The sequence below is a fragment of the Dreissena polymorpha genome, chromosome 9, assembly GCF_020536995.1.
Source record: "Dreissena polymorpha isolate Duluth1 chromosome 9, UMN_Dpol_1.0, whole genome shotgun sequence".
Classification (NCBI taxonomy): Eukaryota; Metazoa; Mollusca; class Bivalvia; order Myida; family Dreissenidae; genus Dreissena; species Dreissena polymorpha.
In genome coordinates, this window is record NC_068363.1 from 74,150,847 (window position 1) to 74,169,562 (window position 18,716).

General features: G+C 33.9%; 2 long non-coding RNA genes across 4 annotated transcripts in view; both read right to left on the reverse strand.

Annotated features, from left to right (window-relative positions):
• Positions 1-534: 534 nt before the first annotated feature.
• Positions 535-18,716, reverse strand: part of LOC127844873 (uncharacterized) — a 77,943-nt gene continuing 59,761 nt past the window's right edge. Inside the window, exons 1-3 of one of the 3 annotated variants that reach the window (XR_008032916.1) lie at positions 2,868-2,935; positions 1,084-1,379; positions 535-642 (exon numbers count right to left, since the gene is read on the reverse strand). This is a non-coding gene — a long non-coding RNA (uncharacterized LOC127844873). Of the gene's footprint in view, positions 643-1,083; positions 1,380-2,867; positions 2,936-18,716 lie in introns of those variants that run through there. The other 2 variants (XR_008032918.1, XR_008032915.1) reach the window with 2 other exon arrangements.
• Positions 14,274-17,857, reverse strand: LOC127844876 (uncharacterized). Its single transcript, XR_008032927.1, has 3 exons — positions 17,470-17,857; positions 15,900-16,020; positions 14,274-15,501 (listed from the first exon to the last, which is right to left on the reverse strand). It is a non-coding gene; the product is annotated as an uncharacterized LOC127844876 (long non-coding RNA).

Here is an 18,716-nt window from a genome sequence, read left to right on the forward strand (position 1 = left end):
TTTACCATGCTCTTAAATATCCATCATATGCATCTTTTGACGATTTGAAAACCTGACCAATATAAAGCGTTGTGCGACGAAAAACGGTTGAATAATTTGGAAAGTTCTGTAGTTGTCCTTATATTTTGGGACACTACGAGGATTGCTTATAAAGCTTGAAAGTACATCCGCTCTAAGCATGAACATGGATGGTCGAGTGGTCTAGGCGGGAGACTTTTTACTCCAGGGTCAGTGGTTCGAGCCCTGTTGAGGGTTACTTTTTTCCTTTTTTTAAATTGTAAACTTGTTTTTTTACTGGAGATTTTTGGGTCAAATGTTTAAAATTATCAATATAAAGCATTTAATGACAAACTTAGATACATACCAAAATCTGTGAAACGGCCCCTTTAAATTGCATCGTCTAAACTAGAATCCATGACTTTAACGTAAGCTACATTGTGATGAGTATTGTTATTTGTTTCGTCCGAAAAAATATCTCTATTAGCATAGCACCACACGTGTTCCCATATGTATTAAATTAACATTACAAAGTCGATTTGCGATTTAGTTTATGTATTGATGATTACAACTTTATTTGAACGTAAATTACAAGGAACGGTTGTTGTTCATGTATCCAAGTATGGTCCAGTAAGATGCGTTTTTCTGAAACAGAAATGACAAATGTTAGCGTAATAAAAGGATTTTAAATCTGCATAAATGTAATACGCTGAGTGGGAACGCCTGTGAACATACTCAAATGATACTTCATGTGTCGATTCAAAGGACTGTTAAGATGAGTTGACCTTAGTCTTAAAAAAAAGGTTAATGAAAATTAACATCGTGACCACTCTTGTTTGTTACGTATATACATAAATGGAATATACAAACCATATGCACTCATAGTAACATTGTGTTGATAACCATTAGATTGCATTTAAGACATATAAGGCATTGTAAATCGTGTTTGAGATTTTTTTAAATATTTGCGTTATTATTTTTTTTACGTTTAGGCTGTGTTTAACAAAAACACATCTTATACCAAACACAATCAATTCACGTATGCTTTTTATGATAAGTAGATAAACATAACTGAAGATATCATACCTTTACGACATTTATTATTTGCCATAGCCGTAATCATCCCATTTGCCTTTGCCTTTGCCACCACCTCCGAGGATTTTGTATAACCATCCGCCACCATAGTTGTCATAGTCGCCATAAGTTCCTGGATACCCGCCATAGTTTCCCCCGTAGCCATAGTTTCCGGGGTAGCCATAGTTGTTACCGCCATATCCGTAATCGTAGTATTGGGCGTTTGCTACCGGAGCAATCGCTAGAAGCACTACGGCCGCCACTAACAAACACATCAACTGTTTAGTGTTCATCTTGGGTGATCGTTACTGGAATAAATAAGCAAATACTATACTGAATAAAAATAGTGTTAAAAGCTTGTACAGTCATGAACAAAATATAAAAAGTAATTTTAAACAATGTGGTGTGAGGAAAATTAGTTTCAACTAAATATTATTATGTGAAAATAATTAAACAGATTTGATTATCAAAAAGTATATGTCATACACACATGTAATGCATAATTTTTAATAAAAAAATAAACTATGATGTAATCGAGTCGAAGATTTACGTCGCACTTATGGAATTATAAACCCACAAATAAATAATCATGTATCAAGAAAACTAATGGATTCTCCAACCTTTTCTTTGAAAAGCAAATATACTGCAATTGGAAGGGCTGAACAAGATCGTCCAAACTAAAAGACCAAATCTTACAAAACTGAATGCGAGAATATTGGGGCATATTACTTGAATTTCTATTAATCGCAGCTACATCGTTCCATATTATTTGCATACGTGACTTATACTTATTGAGATTGTGAGTTTTGTTTATAATGATGAAACAAAAATATTTTGGACATGTAATACATTATTAAATATTACCCACACATTTATATCATTTAGTCGAACTACATGTCTATTAAAATGTGTTATTTTGTTAGTTTCACTCAACTAACGCGTAGGGTGTGTGTTAAATTCCACAAGAGTATTGTCTTAATCAACAATGCCGATTAAAGTATTTTAACATAGGGATAACTCCAATGGCTTGTTAGTAGCAGCGATTGTTTAAACCAACGATTGCAGCACATAACAAGTTTAATGTACCATGCCATACCTCATTGATTCAGATTTTAAGAACTATGTAACGCTTATCTTCCTCATTACAAAATGTAACACCACAATGAGGATCCGACATGATTTTTATCGTCATACCTTATTGTATATAACGCATTATGCATAAATAACGAGTGTTATCGAAGCGTTAGATACAATTGGCGAATCTTTTTACTCAAGGTCTTTTGAAACGCAATTACACCCAAATTACACAAAAATATTGTTTAATACACAGTATCTAAAACATGTTTAAGTTTTAAATACGTGTAATGGTTACACTGTATGTTGTAAAGGAGACTGTGTGAAAACGTTTGAGAAAAGCGACTCTTTTGGATATTATTCACACGCAATCTTATTCATACGATTTCTTATTAGATTTCAATATAATACACCGATGCTGTATATAGCAAACACACTTTGAGATAATTTTCAATGTCATTAATTGACCATAATATTATAAATGTAAAAAGGCCCTTTCGAAAAAATCAGCAGTTTACAAAATGCATAAACAGAAGACGTTGCTTCCAGAATAATCCGTCAAACAATCGTCCTTTATTTGTTTACTTTCTTTCCTTTTATTCAGAAGCAATTTATGAAATGTGTTAATTTTAAGATACAGTGTGATACAGGATAAATATTTAACTGAAAATATCATTTAATTAAAAATATCCCTTAAGAAAAATTAAACTGGTTAGACTTACCTTTGTCGCTGCTCGAAGGATTTTGAGCATTCGGTAATGAAGCTAAAATTTAGACGTTTATATACCTGAAGCATTGTGTGCATCATAACGTGAGGTTCAAAGCTTAATTAGCAACATGCGCAGAATTAACATACTGTGCAACGTATTTGTAATGAAGTATAAACAGATTATCTCTATTTTCGGTTAAATCGACAACAGGAGTCATTACGAATTTACGCGTAAAAAATCATTAATTGATTCGCATAAATATCCAGGTGTATTAATTAATAATGGTCCGTTTTTTCTGTATCGATTTTAAAAGGGTTATATTATTCAAACGTTTTCATAATTATGTTGATCTATTTTTCATGACGAGTGGCAATGCAGGGACCACCTGTGCAAGACGTTGTTTAAATGAAAGACGTCTATTTCATCCACCAAGACGTTTTCCAAATATTCCTAACAACTAATAATCAATCTAATACAACAACATAGGTCGCAAATAATGTACTTTGCACATAACGCTGCATTTTCGATGTTAACTTAAAGCCAGAACTGCTTTAAAAAATGTTGACAATTTAAATTACGTTTTTTTTGGTGTTAAAATGTGAAAATGTTAATTAGCTTTATTTCAATAAACTCGCAGAAGTATACGGATCTTATTGTATGTACATTATATGCAGCATTTTAACAGTAGTACACTTAAACTTTGAGTGCAGTAAGCGGGATAAATATATATAATATAATCGCATTGACTTAAATAGGATTTGAGTTGACGATGCTGCAAAATAGCAGGTGTGAAATTAACGTACTTAATCAAGTGTTTAATTTTCCTTGTAAGCCTGGTTTCTTCCAAAAGGTTTCACTTGTATGAAGGTCGCAAATCTATAAATAAATATTAATCCCATAAGCGGATATATAATACAAATATAATAGTTGGCATGTGGGCTAACTTTAGAAATTGACAGTATTACTTTGAACATCTACTTGCCCTCATCAAAAACTGGTTGCATTATTTTAAAGTCACTATTTTTATTGATCTTTAATGTATTGAATAACATGCATTATTATACCGGATTTAATTATTTCTTTTGCCAAGTTCCAACTTAAATTAGGTCCGCTTCCTGATATGAGGCATCTGTTGTACCGTCTGAAATAACAGCAATGAACAATTTACTGTACTCAGTATTCTTTCTGATTTTTTTTCGTGCTGCTTCAGCAATAAATTGCATGAACTCTGTAGCTGCACTATTGTTCAGGTATGCAATTCCAATATCAAGACCCTGGGCCTTAGGGAGACAACAAATTCCTTAATAATCGGTAAATGGTCTACAAGATTTAGCAATGTAATGCACATTTCGAAATTTGTAACAAAACTGGGATGTAGTTTTTTCAATGAGCTTTTGCAAAGCCTTATATGCCTCAGAATGTGTTGTGTTACTATTATTTTGAGCCCCATCCCTTTTGACATTTATGTAGTGTGACTGTGAATCTTCGTTCGCTTTTGCAAGCTATTTAAACAAAAAATTGAACCTGTTATGAAAAAACAATGGTTTTAAAATTTGAGACAAATATTGCATTTCATCATTCTCGATTAATTATAAAATAAATCAAATCACGATGCTTGAAAGTTACGCGATTCATTTTCATATTTTTTCTTCCGTTCGTTTTCGGTTGTTTTTGGTGTGTTTCTTTGTGTTTTTTCGAGTTAATTTTATTAAAAATAGGAAACATCAACTGGACGCTACCGTCCGCTAGGTTGAAACGTCGCCGAGTAGAACGTGTTTTGAGCGTTTAAATTGGCTTTTAAAACGCCATCGACCAATCAAATCTCGTTTTACTTGTACTTGATAAAACATTATATCGATCCAAAGAAAATAAATAGATGCAAGGTGACAAGTAGAAACTAACCGGAAAGATGCTAATACAAAAAGGTTTTGCCTTTGGAAAATCACTTGGCCGCGACGAATTTAATCCATCACGGGCGTCCGCTTAAAAAAGCTGGGGTCATGCAAACAGTTCATATCGATATTTACTCTAAGACAAAAATCTGTTCATACTATAAACTACATGGTCAATAGATTAGTTGACGCTTATTTTACATTTCTATTTAATGAAACCATCCGCAGTGAACGTTATGTAATCATAATAAAACGTTTATATAGCATTAAGGGTCTTAAAATAGACAATCTTGACCCATCTGTACTGTTAAATAAACCTTTTTCCGCCAATAAAATTGTTATTAAACCACTTAAATAAATACAATATTCACGTGTAATACAATATGGATAGAAGAGTAATTGCGCAACGTTTTCCTCAGTTAACTGCTTTCCATCATATAGATATAAACCTTTCGATATCAAATACTAGTTTCAAGTGAATAATTATTATTCCAACGTGTTAACGATTATTTATAAGATAACCAAGATTAGTTATGGCACTGTATTTTCAAGATGTGTGAACATGTAATTATTAATCTCGATGCATAAGAATTATTCTCAACCTAAAACTATAACAATCCTCTATCATGAAGGATGTGGTGATGTGTACGTAAACATAACATATAATTTGTAGCTCATAATGTTACAAAGAAGGATGCTTGCCTAAACGCATGTAGTTCATCACAGCAAAATATAATCAAAGCGCTGAATGCACTGAAGTTCTTCGCTTTTGCATAACTTTAGAAGCAACTAAGTTTTCAAACTTATGTTATAGCTTTTTATATCGCAAGTTTGAAATGAAATTAACAGGCAACCCAATCAAATTTTTAAAGAGTGTGTCTTAAAGCAGAATTAGAGATGTATGTGACTTTTTATCCTTTATATTTATGTTATAGAGATAACTTAGATTAAATACCAACAATATGTCTCTTTTGTTCACAATTATTGCTGCACTATCAACAATCATCAGTATTTGTGTTACATTGCTAAAGAAGAACAAGCCTATAATCATGTACATGTTGTGTTATGTGTATCAAATACTTTTTATTTTTTCTTTAAACTATTGATACACAATTTGCCCACATGAAAGACTTTAAATGCAGCATTATGCCCCGTTTTCCATGAAAGCAGCAAATATGTACAGATTTGAATGATAAACTGGCAAATGTCGTCGCATAAGCTGTTATAAACACTAGACCGGCTAATATGTCCCACAAGCTCTTAAACCTATTGTTTACATAATAACAGGCTGTCTGCTGTAGAGAACCAGTGAAGTATAAACTGGCAGTGGTAATCGTTCTTAGCGTAGTGGCTTGCAGTTACCGTCCTTAGCGTAGCTAAGCACATACTTATTTGCAAAACATGCTCTGTAACGTAAGTCGTGAGCTAACGCTCACAACTCAAAATGATACAAAAATGCGTTGGCAATACAGACTTTCATGTTCATTGAATGTATTAAGATGATTGTGTACATTCGCCATTTCCATACAGATTTTAAATCGCAGACATATATGGCAATATTTCTTTTAATGTGATTATATTGGCAGCGCCGCGTTCTTATATGAACAACTTTCTGGACAAACTTGGCTAATTGAATTGCGTCAATAGTTTTTCCAGATTAGCCTTTGCACTCCGCATAGTCTTACCTGAGTCAAAACGTTCCGCTAACAATAGATTTTTGTTTAGAAAAGTCCTCTTGTATACAAAAATTATAACACAAATGGACAGTCTTTTTACTGATAAAACTGTGCGACACATGACGCACATGCAAAAAGCCCAGAGCGAGGCACATATCTCCAAAACAATGCGCGTAAAATGTTGAGGCAATTAGGATAACATGGATAAGGTATCACAATGTATTACAGTGTGAGTCTACCTTTTAGTCATAGTGAACATAAACGATGATATAGTTAATGATTATATACGCAAAGACCATGTTCATTATTAAGAAATCAAAATACCTTTAATAGAAATGACGTTATGTGAATAGTTTTTTTAAACATTTTAACGCATGTATAAATGCAGTATCATGCTTAAACAACGAACTATTTACGATATCGTATTTAACAAATTGTGACTACAAAAAAGCTAATGTAAACTCTCAAAGTTGTTCACCACATTTGGACATAGACGAGTAATTAAATGTACACAGCTGTGTGTATCTAATCAAATGTTGCATGACCAACTTTTGCTCGAATTACTTGATATTCAAACATGAAGCATGTTAACAGAAACAATCACGTGTAAATGTGTCAATGGATGTTGTGTTGTCGAACGCTTAGACTACTTAACATTAATAAAAGAAACTTGATGCCATATGTTATTACAATTTCTGTTTTTATAACCTTAATTATAACTAACGAAACATACAACCGTTTATAATCTACGAACTAAAATATCTAACGCAGAAACTTCAAAGAAGTGAGCAACTGTTTTCATTAATTACCTGCATATCTCTGGTTACCCGAAAATTGTTTCGGAAATGTCGACACTCAAGTTGTCTTCACTATTTATTCAACATCAAGACGTAAATATACATTGACACCATACAGGAAATTATTAGATAAGTACAGTAATACCCAATGCAATCGTCTATTGATATAGTTCTTATGTATTTCTGGTTTAAAATGTTAAATAAGCAATGATTGAATAAAGAATGATGTCTCTGATCTAAATAAATATTATGTATGATATCAATCGATACGCGGAGAGTAGACTGTTCTCTAGATTTCGCGGCTTTTATTGTTATCATTATTTAAAACAAAACATCAAAATGTTAAAGGAATTTTAGAATTCAAATAGTTCGTAAATGTCTTAAGACTCAACATGATGACACAAATTATGTAGTGCTTCTCCATTAAACAGTGTCAGGTACAAGACAGTAGTAGATGTATTCACAAACGCATTGCACGTAATGTCTTAAGTGTTTATCTTTAAGTATCAATTAATCGAATTACTGATCATAGGAGCAGTGATAGTAAATCGTATCCCATATCAGACGGCAGCACGCCGAAATACCTACAATCATAACAAGTTCGAAAAAAACTTGTAACATATGCATCTTTATGACTCAACGTAACAAGTTAAGTGGATTGTATATGGAAAGTAATTAAGATGCATCACCAAGATCGCGCGTGTCATCAGCATTCCTTAACAAGCTAAATTAGCAATGTTTGCTATGCATACCGATCAAAACAAACGCAAGATTGATAAATTTATCATGCACAGGAATACGTCAAGTTGTGTTCAAATGTTCAGCTCTATTATCAAGAAACATGTCAGAAAGACTTATATATTCACTCCAGCTCTGTAAAATCATTCGTATCAAGGCTATTACGCAGCTTGTGCGCGAGCTTGTTACAGTCGATGTAACATCGTACAAAAGAAGACATTACATTGATTTATTGAAACTGAACTGTTCAAACGACTGTTTTGTTTCGTATTTAAAGCGACTTTCTTATGAGCAATTCCCTATCGTTTCCTTGGGTCGCTTGACACTTTGTTAAGGAGCAACTGTTAGGAGAAATCGGCCAGTTTAACCATTTTGATAGTCGTATTGACTGCCAATTTCAAACATGTACTAACTTCACGATTAATAGCTGTGACTTAACACAAACGAATGAATTATTATTAAAAAATACAGGTAACTTCGCGTAACACGTCCATGCACATATCTGACAAACATAAAACTTGAGCAGCGATCAATTTATATATACACGCTTAGTTGTACGTATTTACCATTTTCGCGGTAACCAATACGGTAATCCCTAATTGCAACCTGCTTCTTAAGAAAATTATGTCAACATTTCTCTGTAAAGTGAATGTCTTTGCACTCTGGTTTTGACCGTAAAACACAAATTTATCTTCTGTTGATTCTTATGAGATTTTAACGAGTAGCATTCAATACAATAGTTTATGAGCGTGCAAAATTATTAAATGGTAAAAGGAGACGAACAAGCATTCTTACCAATAAATACAGTAACCATGGTTACACTGCAAAACACTACAAAAACATTACACTTACTTTTGAATATGATATACTATGAATGAAAAATACAATGCTCCATATTATTAAATTGACCTACAATATATTGATTAAATGTCAGGTCAACACATACGGGCGAGTTTAATGAGAGTGTTGATTTAACACATTGCTGGCTTGTTTTGAACATAAATCGAGTGCCTATACACCCACTGGGGGCTGACGAGGTCAAAGCGTAGTCCGTTTCGCTACGACGTCGGGTATATGTTTTACTACGAAAACATGGTGTAAATACACTACTTAATCAGGCGAGTTTCATATTTTCTGGTGTTTATGGATTAGAGAACGGAACATCCAGTAATGGTAGGTACTTATTTTCAATAACAAACTAATAACAAATGCGCGTAGTTGCAACCTTTAAGTTTATTTTGAGCTAAAATCGAAATATTTTGATTTGAAGCAATGCATAAGGTGGTTATTCTGTTAAAATAGCCAATTACGGTAACTTAAATTAAATAAAACTACATTTTACTTCGATTCAGTGTACATTATACATTTTAAAGTACAAAACAGGTTACGAACATATATATTTTAATTATGCAAATTCTTTGTTTCGAAGGAAATTACAAGTCGTTTTATGTAAAGGTTTCGCACAGAGTATGTATTGGTTGCGCAACGAAGTACAAATATAATGTATAGGTTGCTCAACGAAGTTTCTGTATCCATTTCTGGACATATCACATGCAGTTTTCAGTTACTGCAGACTGCCATTTCCCAGTGCAAAAGATGCCGTGCTTCACTGTGCGCATGAATATCCAAACGAAAAGGTTGAACCCGGTGAAAGCCTGCAGAGTCCCGGCAGAGCCCCGGTATACCGTCACTACGCCGGCACTCACCGGGGTTATACCGGCATCAGACCCCGGCAGAGCTGCGGCAACGCCCCGGTTTAACCGGGGACAACCGGGGCTCCACCGGGAAAGTATTCAAATGTTTAATACCTCCGGGATGAACCAGGAGTTACCGGGAAGGACCGGCAATAACCGGCTTGGCACTGGAAACAACCGGGACTGCATCGGGAACAACCGGGACGGTGCCGTCAGAGCACCGGTTTACTTATGTAACGTAGCTATAAAGGGACTCTGCCGGCATTCACCGGGGCGTTGCCGTAGCTCTGCCGGGGTGGTTTTTGGCCCCGTTGGAGCTAAGGTGCCGTCCCGGTTGTTCCCGGTACAGTCCCGGTTGTTCCAGGTGCCACGCATGTCGTTGCCGGTCCTACCCGGTGACTCCCGGTTCATCCCGGAGGTATTAAACATTTTAATACTTTCCCGGTGGAGCACCGGTTGTCCCCGGTCGTCCACGGTTTATCCCGGTGGAGCACCGGTTCATCCCGGTAGGGCCCCGGTTCATCCCGGTAGATGCCTGATCACGCACTGGGGCTCCGCCGGCATCATAGTGAGACTGGGCCTTAACCGCATTGTAACATGAAGTAAATTTACCGGCCGTCATGTACGCAGTTAACAATAACCTGTGACAGAAACCCACTGCCACAACTTTACAACAATATATTGATTATGCAATTGCGGATTTGTGCCATTGGAGTCCTACTTTCCACACCTTACGGCTGTTACAGGTGTGGATTTTACAGGTACAATCATGTATACGAACATGAAATTCACCTCAAAATTAGTTGACGATTACCGATTTTCAAGAAAATCGCTTTGATATATACAATGTAAAAATCAAAATCCGTATGAGATAAATAATGATCGAAGTTGGAACATGGGATTTACTTTGACATTAGCAGAGTTTCGAGATAAGCGAGTTGGGAATAACGAGAATCGAATGTCATTTGATAAAGAGTACCGTATGCTGAAAACCTATCGTCGGTCTCTATCAAAATGAACGTATAAGGGATTGTCAAAAGGTGAAGATGCGTCATTTTTATTGAGACCGACGACATTAGGTTCTCGACTCTCAACTGTCATCTTATATATGGATTTTCGATTTTAATCGTTTCCTTTGGCCTAGTCGTGAATGTAATTATATCATAATAATGTGCATTACCATGTCGACTGTGCGCTTCGGATCATGTTGTGCCGTTGTTACTACCTCTGTCTCAAAGGAAACATCCAGCCACTCCATGACTCTGTATTAATTTTTTTTCTTCTTTATTTTGCCTTTGAGAGATAACCAATACGTCTTCTGTGAGAAACGCATGCACGCTAAAGCGTTGTCGTAGCGAGGCATATACGTATGCTGTCAGAGACATGATCATGCCTTATATAGAGAATAATAGGTTAGTGTTGATTATAGATCAGGTTTATCATGCGAGGCTTAGAAAACAAAAAGCACGAGCCTTGGCGAGTGCTTTTTCGTTTTCGTGCCGAGCATGATAAACCTGATCTATAATCAACACTAACCTATTATTCTATTTATCCCACTTTTTGTTCAGTTAACTTTTTTATTTAAACAAAATAAGTTTTCATGAGTGTTTGTCGTACTTTGATAATGACTGTAGTGTAACCAAGGTCAGTGTATTACTCCGCGTTCCAAAAATAACCGCTGATCAAATAATCATTTTTTTTAATCAAAATATCGTTCTGTAACAAAGTGTCGAGCGTTATTAATTACAATTTTTATCATATTGAATTGCAAATCTTTAAGTTTTATGATATCAATATGACATTAAGTTGTTATATACAAGGAACTACATTTGTTTACAACGTAGCCTAACACCACACACAATTCACTTTCAATATCAAACTATCGAGTCGATCACGAGGTGCACAATATTTGCTTCTTTGTTATAATATGTGGTTATTCGTGACGAAATAACAAAGATTATTTGGATTTAAGCTAATTATATACTTTAACAATTTGAATGTTGAAAGTGGCACCAAAGAATTGTGAGGCAAAGTTGTTCGAACTAGAGAAAGACATTTGCTGGTGAAGTGACTGGGTGGGGCGAACATCAAGATCAACTTGTTCGAAGGTAGACAGTGGTTGTCTAGGCTGCATTTCGGCCATAGTTTCGGTGCATGAAGGTGAACAAGAGGAATCTGTTGGATTGTTACATTTACTGGACTGAGCAAGAATGATCACTTTTGCTGCTGTTCAACAGATATGTTGGAATAATTGGTTATGGACTGGACATTTTTGTGCCCTGTTATGGCCATGGTTTCAGTGGGTGGAATGTTTGCATTTCGAAGTTTTTGGACCAGGAATTTGCGAACTGAGTGGTTCGTTATTCTCTTGTGCTTGAGAAAGCCGTCGTCTTTTGCCATGGCCTTCAGCATCTGACCTAACTTGTTGACACCCAATTGTTGACTCAAGAATCACCGGGATGCAGTGTCATTTGTGCGTATTGCCAGGTAGAAAAGATGCTTTGAAGAAAAATCAGATGGACGCATATCCGAGTACAGCTTGTAAATGAACACAGGATTTCTTGGTCCAGACGATTGTTTTCTACGGTCAAAGGGGAGCAACTCGAACTGACTTATTCAAAGGGGAGCAACAACAACAGAACCTATTTGCATAGTGTTAAATTTACCTAATACTAGGTTTTAATGACAATAAATGACAAAAAACTCGTTTTTTGCTACTTTCCTTTGTTTTGAGGTCATTAAGAATGACAAACATTTGAGATTGCTTTTATTATTGATGCACTTGGCAAATACAGGTGACGAGGTGCGTGGGAAAAAGTAGTCCCGGTTCGGCAGTTGATGACGTCATTTCGTGCCATTGATTATAGCCTTGCCGTTGATTATAGATGAAATTTAATCAACGGGGCTTTAATCAACCGATTTCGCTGTAAAAGTGGGATAAAATAATATGTAGCCTTTATTTCTGATAACTGGGTCACCCTACACATTTCTAAACACCCCAGTGGCTTAACAATACATAGATCAATATGGAAATTGTAAAATTGTGTCAATTAAATACAGTTGTAAACCTTAATTGCATTTTTTTTAATTGTGAAACTTGACTTCGGTTTGATAAATCAGCGGTCTATTTCATGTTTAACCGCATAAACCAGACACATCTTGGATTATAATTTGATGTAACAGACCTATGAAATGACAGTGGCCCCGTTTCATAAACGTTCGTACGCACGGTTTCTTACGTAAGTATACTTACGAAGTCCGTAAGAAAATTCAAGCGTTTCACAAAAAAATACTTACGCAACCACCTGCTACGAATTCGTAAGTTCCAACGTTAAAGTTACGCATGGTCTAGGCTGTCGTAGCGTTCGCAAATATGGCCGCCTTAGCTATTTCACGTCTTCACAAATTTTCCAAAATAAAAAAAAACGATTTTAAGCGCATTTTCGACAAAAGAAGCGTGACTTTTCTCTTGAAACTGACAAAATCGGTAAATTGTAATAAATTTATCTTTCTAAAGTACATTATAGAGAGCACAGTTGTTTCCCTTGTTTGCCAAATCGCGACGAAAAAACAAGGTCGAATGTAAACAAAGTTGAATGGATTTTTGTTTTAAATTACCTCTGGCCATGCTTTGTACTACGGGATAAGCATTGTGTAAATACAGAAGAGAGGATTGTTACAGAAGTAAATTGTATATGAAAGTTTAATTAGATCTATGTCAAACTGGAATGTATGAAGCAAACTGGAAATTGGAATACATGGTCATGGATGATGCAAGACACTGGCATGTTTATTGGATCAACCACTTTTGGCACTAACGACTTAACAGAGTGTAACAAAATCAATGAGTTTCCTTCTAGGATTGAATTTACTGGAAGGTTATCTTTGATTCTGTTTGATGCGTCACTGAATTATTGTAAATGGAATGTCCAAAACAGGAGAAGCAGAACAAAGGTTTTCCCTTTGTAAATAAGGTAATTTTTTTATAATTTCATTTACAAAATTGTATTGTTTGGGAAGTATTAAATGTTTGGATCTGGATACATAGAAGATACCAAAACATTATCTGGCTTTTACTCAACTGTGGACATCTCTTGAGTCTGTTTCCTGGGTAGAACTAGTACATACATGCCAGACAGCTAATGGTAATAATCCAAATTATGATATCACAACTAAACATCTTTTTACCATATTTATAAAGGCTTCAAAATCATGTTTCAAATGAACAACAATAATAGATTTTTAGTTATTAGTTGATATCCAAGCGGAAACAAACTTTTTTGATTTTCGGTGATAATTTTCAATGTTCGATGAACGATGTGTTTGATTCAGATCAACTTTTTTTGCCAACTGGTCTGCAAGTATCTTAAAGAAGGTAAATATATGTTTTGTTCCCTATAAAAATAGACCTTTAGTTAACATGCATAGATTGCTTTACCAACATCCAACTGAAATATTTTGGAAATGGTTATTATTTTCAGAAAAAAACCCTACTAAATTCAGTTTAAAAAACAACAATCTCTTTAATTATGACTAGTGTATTTATATTGTTTTATAATTTATGGCATAATTGAAAAGTACATCCATGTGACTATTTTGAGTTAATTTGGTGTTCAAAATGTAGAAAAATAACAATGGTATCATTTAAATAAATTGGTTGCCATGGAAGCAAATGTACTACACAACACAAAATTGTATATTTTCATATGTTATTATTTTTATTTGAACAAGTCAATGCATTTTAATCTTACAAAAATTACATTTACTTATAATAAGTAACTCAAAAAAGTAATTAAATGTTAGAAAACATAAAAATCTCAGAATTGCTTTTCACAATTTGAGATACAATAAAGAAGGGCTTTGCACGTTGTACGGCCTTATTGTTTAACAAGTACTTACCCGTAATCTCATTTACTATTGAAATGGTATTAGGCATTCCATTGATCACAAAACTAAGAATAAAGATCAAAAGGAATTGTGCACAGATAGTAAAACTGACCATTTTCCAAATTTAAGGAACAGATACAAAATAAAAAAGAATACATGTACTGTAAATCAGGGAGCAAAATGCCACTAATGATGTAGACTCAAACTGAAAATACAGCTTTTTTATGAGTATTCATCATGTGTAATGGATACAATTAAACAGGGTGATGATTGGATAATTTTTAATGATTCTGTTTTTTCTGTTAAATTTTGTTATTTCACATGGGTCACATATATCAAGTATAAAATGAATGCTTAAATATAAAATTCAAGATGGCCGAGTGTTATAGGTTAAATAATTTAAGGACCCCCATGGATACCAATATTTTTCTGGTGTTTTTATCTCTTCTAAAATTCTATTTTGAGGTTAAAATCTAGCAATTTAAGGCTTCTACTGACATACTTTAAAAAAATGCCTGAATCTGTGAACAATTCCCTTTAAGGTTAAAACCCTTTGGATGGCAGCTTATGTTTTTTTTTATTACCATTACATTCAACATAAAAAAACATAGTTAAGGTGTTAAATAGGTAAAACACTAAATAAAATGCATCACTTAAACACTGATTTCTCTTAAGTTTATACAATTATTTCTATAATAAAACTGTGTTTGTGTTTAAAAATAATTTTAAATTATTTTAGTTTTACACTTCAAATAAAATTCCAGCATGTACATGAAAATGTTTTCTAATTATAATAATTCAGGTTTGAATTTCCATTGTTAGAATAAATATTCACAGATGTTCTCCATTAAAACAGTACATTGTGATCTTAATCTCCAACCAGCTGTAGCACTTTATGTCCACATAGTGAAGAGACATACACAGTTACAGTAAATTCTTTGACTGAGTCCACATCAACATTTCTGTAAATAAAAATTGAACATAAAAAAGTACCAGTGCAAAAAAATCAAAAATGTAATCCTACTTATGTATCTTAAAATAATTTGGAATAACACAAAACTGACAGTCATGGTTGAAACTCTTATGGCTGGTAATCATCAGGATACACCAAACTTTAGCATGTACAAGTTTCTTTAATCATTAAGATATGTTATGAAATCTTTATCTCAAATGGATTCCCTTCACATCGGAATTCTTAATTTAAACTTGTCAATAAAATTAACTTAACATTTAAACTTTTTTTTTTTTTTTACTTTTGTAGTGTTCCGATGCATATGTTTTAGTAAAACCAAAGTTACAAAGAATCATTTAATGGAGTAAGAATTATAACAGTCACTATATGCAAAACATAAGTTCTTACAAGCAGTTGAACAATCTGTTGCCAAAGTGATCATCCCTTCTTTCACCCGCCAGGATGCATCTGTGCAAATAGTTGGGTCCTTTCCCTGGTGATTCATATAATTCATGAAGTATCTGTTCACCTAAAACACAAACTTCTTTAATAACAAATATCCATAATTAAATTTAAACACGGTATTAAATTACAAAAAATGACTGACATGCATGATTTTATGAAAAAAATAATACTGTTTAACTCACATAATTAGATAGAATTTCATTTTTTTAGCAGGATTGTAGTATATTTACCCGACATATGAAACATAAAAATCTTACTTTTTACAAAATATTTTTTAAATCAGAAAATATGTCTTACCAAAGCAGAATTATACTTTTATTGAATTTAATTTATTATTGTCCAAATTACAACACACAAAGTAAATAACAGCTTATCTTAAGAGGATTTTGTCAATTGTTTAGTCTTATCTCAACAGAAGGGACTGTTAAATAATAAATAGAAATTTAAACATTACTTAAAAGTTTAATAGATGTAAATGACTTTTTTTATTCATGTTACATGTAAGTTTTGACAAAAATAGCTCAAACTTACACATATCTTTAATAATATTACAATCTGACATATAAACAAAGTAAGTATTAAACCTTTAATGCCATACCATCTCAATTTAAAACAATAACACACCTGCAAATTTAGCCAGTATTAATTTAACTTCCAAAACAAAACATTTGCTGTCAATGTTAAAGGGACTTGTTCACACTCTATCAAAATGAGAATGTTTCAACTTGTTGTCACAGATTTAAGAAAGAAATGAACAATATACATCAGTGTGCGAAATAACACTAATGCCGCAGACTTTGACTGAAAATACACTTTCGTTTACTAAAAATCATCGTTAGAAATTGATAAAATTATAAAGCATCTCATACGCGAAACGATTTTAAATTTTTGATTTCTTGTGTGATCGTTATATTTTGTAACAACACGCGGATGGTTTTACAAAGTATAAAATAAATGTCAACCCATGTGAAGACGGTTTGTCAGGTCCGCACATAATGTAGTTGTAAAGACTCAATGACGACCAGAACATGAACTCTGAATTACACAAACCCACATGTGAAGACGGATTGCTGAGCGGTTTCGGCGCTTGGCTTTTACTACATGGGTCAGTGGTTCGAGCCCCGGTGTGGTAAACTTTTTTTTCTGTTTGTTTTCTTTTTCTACTTTTATTCTTGTTTTTATATTGGAGCTATAATTTGTTACATTACAAAGATTGCTTACATAAAGTATAAATAGTACACCTGAGCGTACTATATCAGTACGGACAGCCAAGTGGTTGGTGCTAGACTTTTACTCCAGGTGTCAGTGGTTCAAGCCCTGGTGTGGATTACATTTTTTTCTTTCTTTAATTTTATCATTGGTTTATACTGGACTGGAACTATTTAGTTCCGATGTTTACATTTATCAATTAAAAGCATTTCATGACTACCTTCAAAACATGCCAAACTTTGTGAACAAGTCCCTTTAGCAAAGGCGATTTTTACCATGGTGTCATGTAGATTCGTCATCTTACCTGATGCGGAATATCAACTCCTTAATTTAGAAATCCTCCATGTCAATCAATAGCAGTTTGTTCCATTGTTAATCAGCGCAAATCTATCCAACTTTGACAGTAAATTTCAACATCGTATTGTTACTCTACGCTCGTTTAACCCCAATGAGTATTTCAATTTCAACAACAAAGCAATTGTTACACTCAACAAACTTTAAAAACGTTGTTTACATTATAAGCGATAACTTCGCGAGGGGTAAGTGCCTTTTTCGTCTGAACTAGTTACCAAGATCACAAGTTATATATGTTTCAGTTCACCTGAATGAATTTCAAATAATCAAGTGCAGTTATTTAACGTCACACAAAAACACGTTTAGCGTCATAAAACGTCGACCTCATTTGAAAGCATTTCTGCTGACGACTTCACATTTATTTATTTTAAAAGAGAAAAATAAAACTACTAGTTCTCGTAGTGTTTATTATAATCTGACAGATGGCGCCAAATGTTAGTTTTACGTCTTTTAAAACCTTCAATTAAAGAGCGCAGACTGGTTTTACGTTAGTAAGATTCGTAAGAATTCTTAAGTCTGCGAACGCGTTTATGAAACGTTCGTAGGAATTGGCGTAAGAACGTCCGTACGTAAAAATCGCAGAATTCTTACGAAAAACTTAAGAATTGTTTATGAAACGGGGCCATTGTGCTTAAATTCAGAGTTTTGTTATTACAAAATCATAATCTTACATGTTTTAAACACAATTTTCGACTTATCCGTTCTCGATGTCATGTGTATTTAAACAATGTTTTCGTAGTAAAACATATACTCGACGTCGTAGCGAAACGGACTACGCTTTGACCTCGTCAGCCCCCAGTGACACCGCAATCATTCTTGAAATATGAAAATCCTGGTCTACAGGTTTAGCTAGTCTACAATATTCAAATTTAATTACTTACTATACTGTACTTAGCTGAAATATTTTTGTGCAGTATGCATATCAAATAATTTTTGTTAAACTTTATTTTTAAATATTATCTTCAGAGAAATATGCATAAAAACAATTAAGCAGAATGTCGAAGATATTTTGGTTAAAATTCAACTGGCGTTGGCAACAGTTCATGTATGCTTATGGTCTATGTTTGTTTTGTGTCGCATTGTTTGGCGATTTATTACTTAAATATAGATGAAAGATGCAACCTCTTAGTACGTTGAACCGGTATCGTCACCGTACGCAACAGCGTTTATATTTATGATACAGTTTCGAAATAGTAA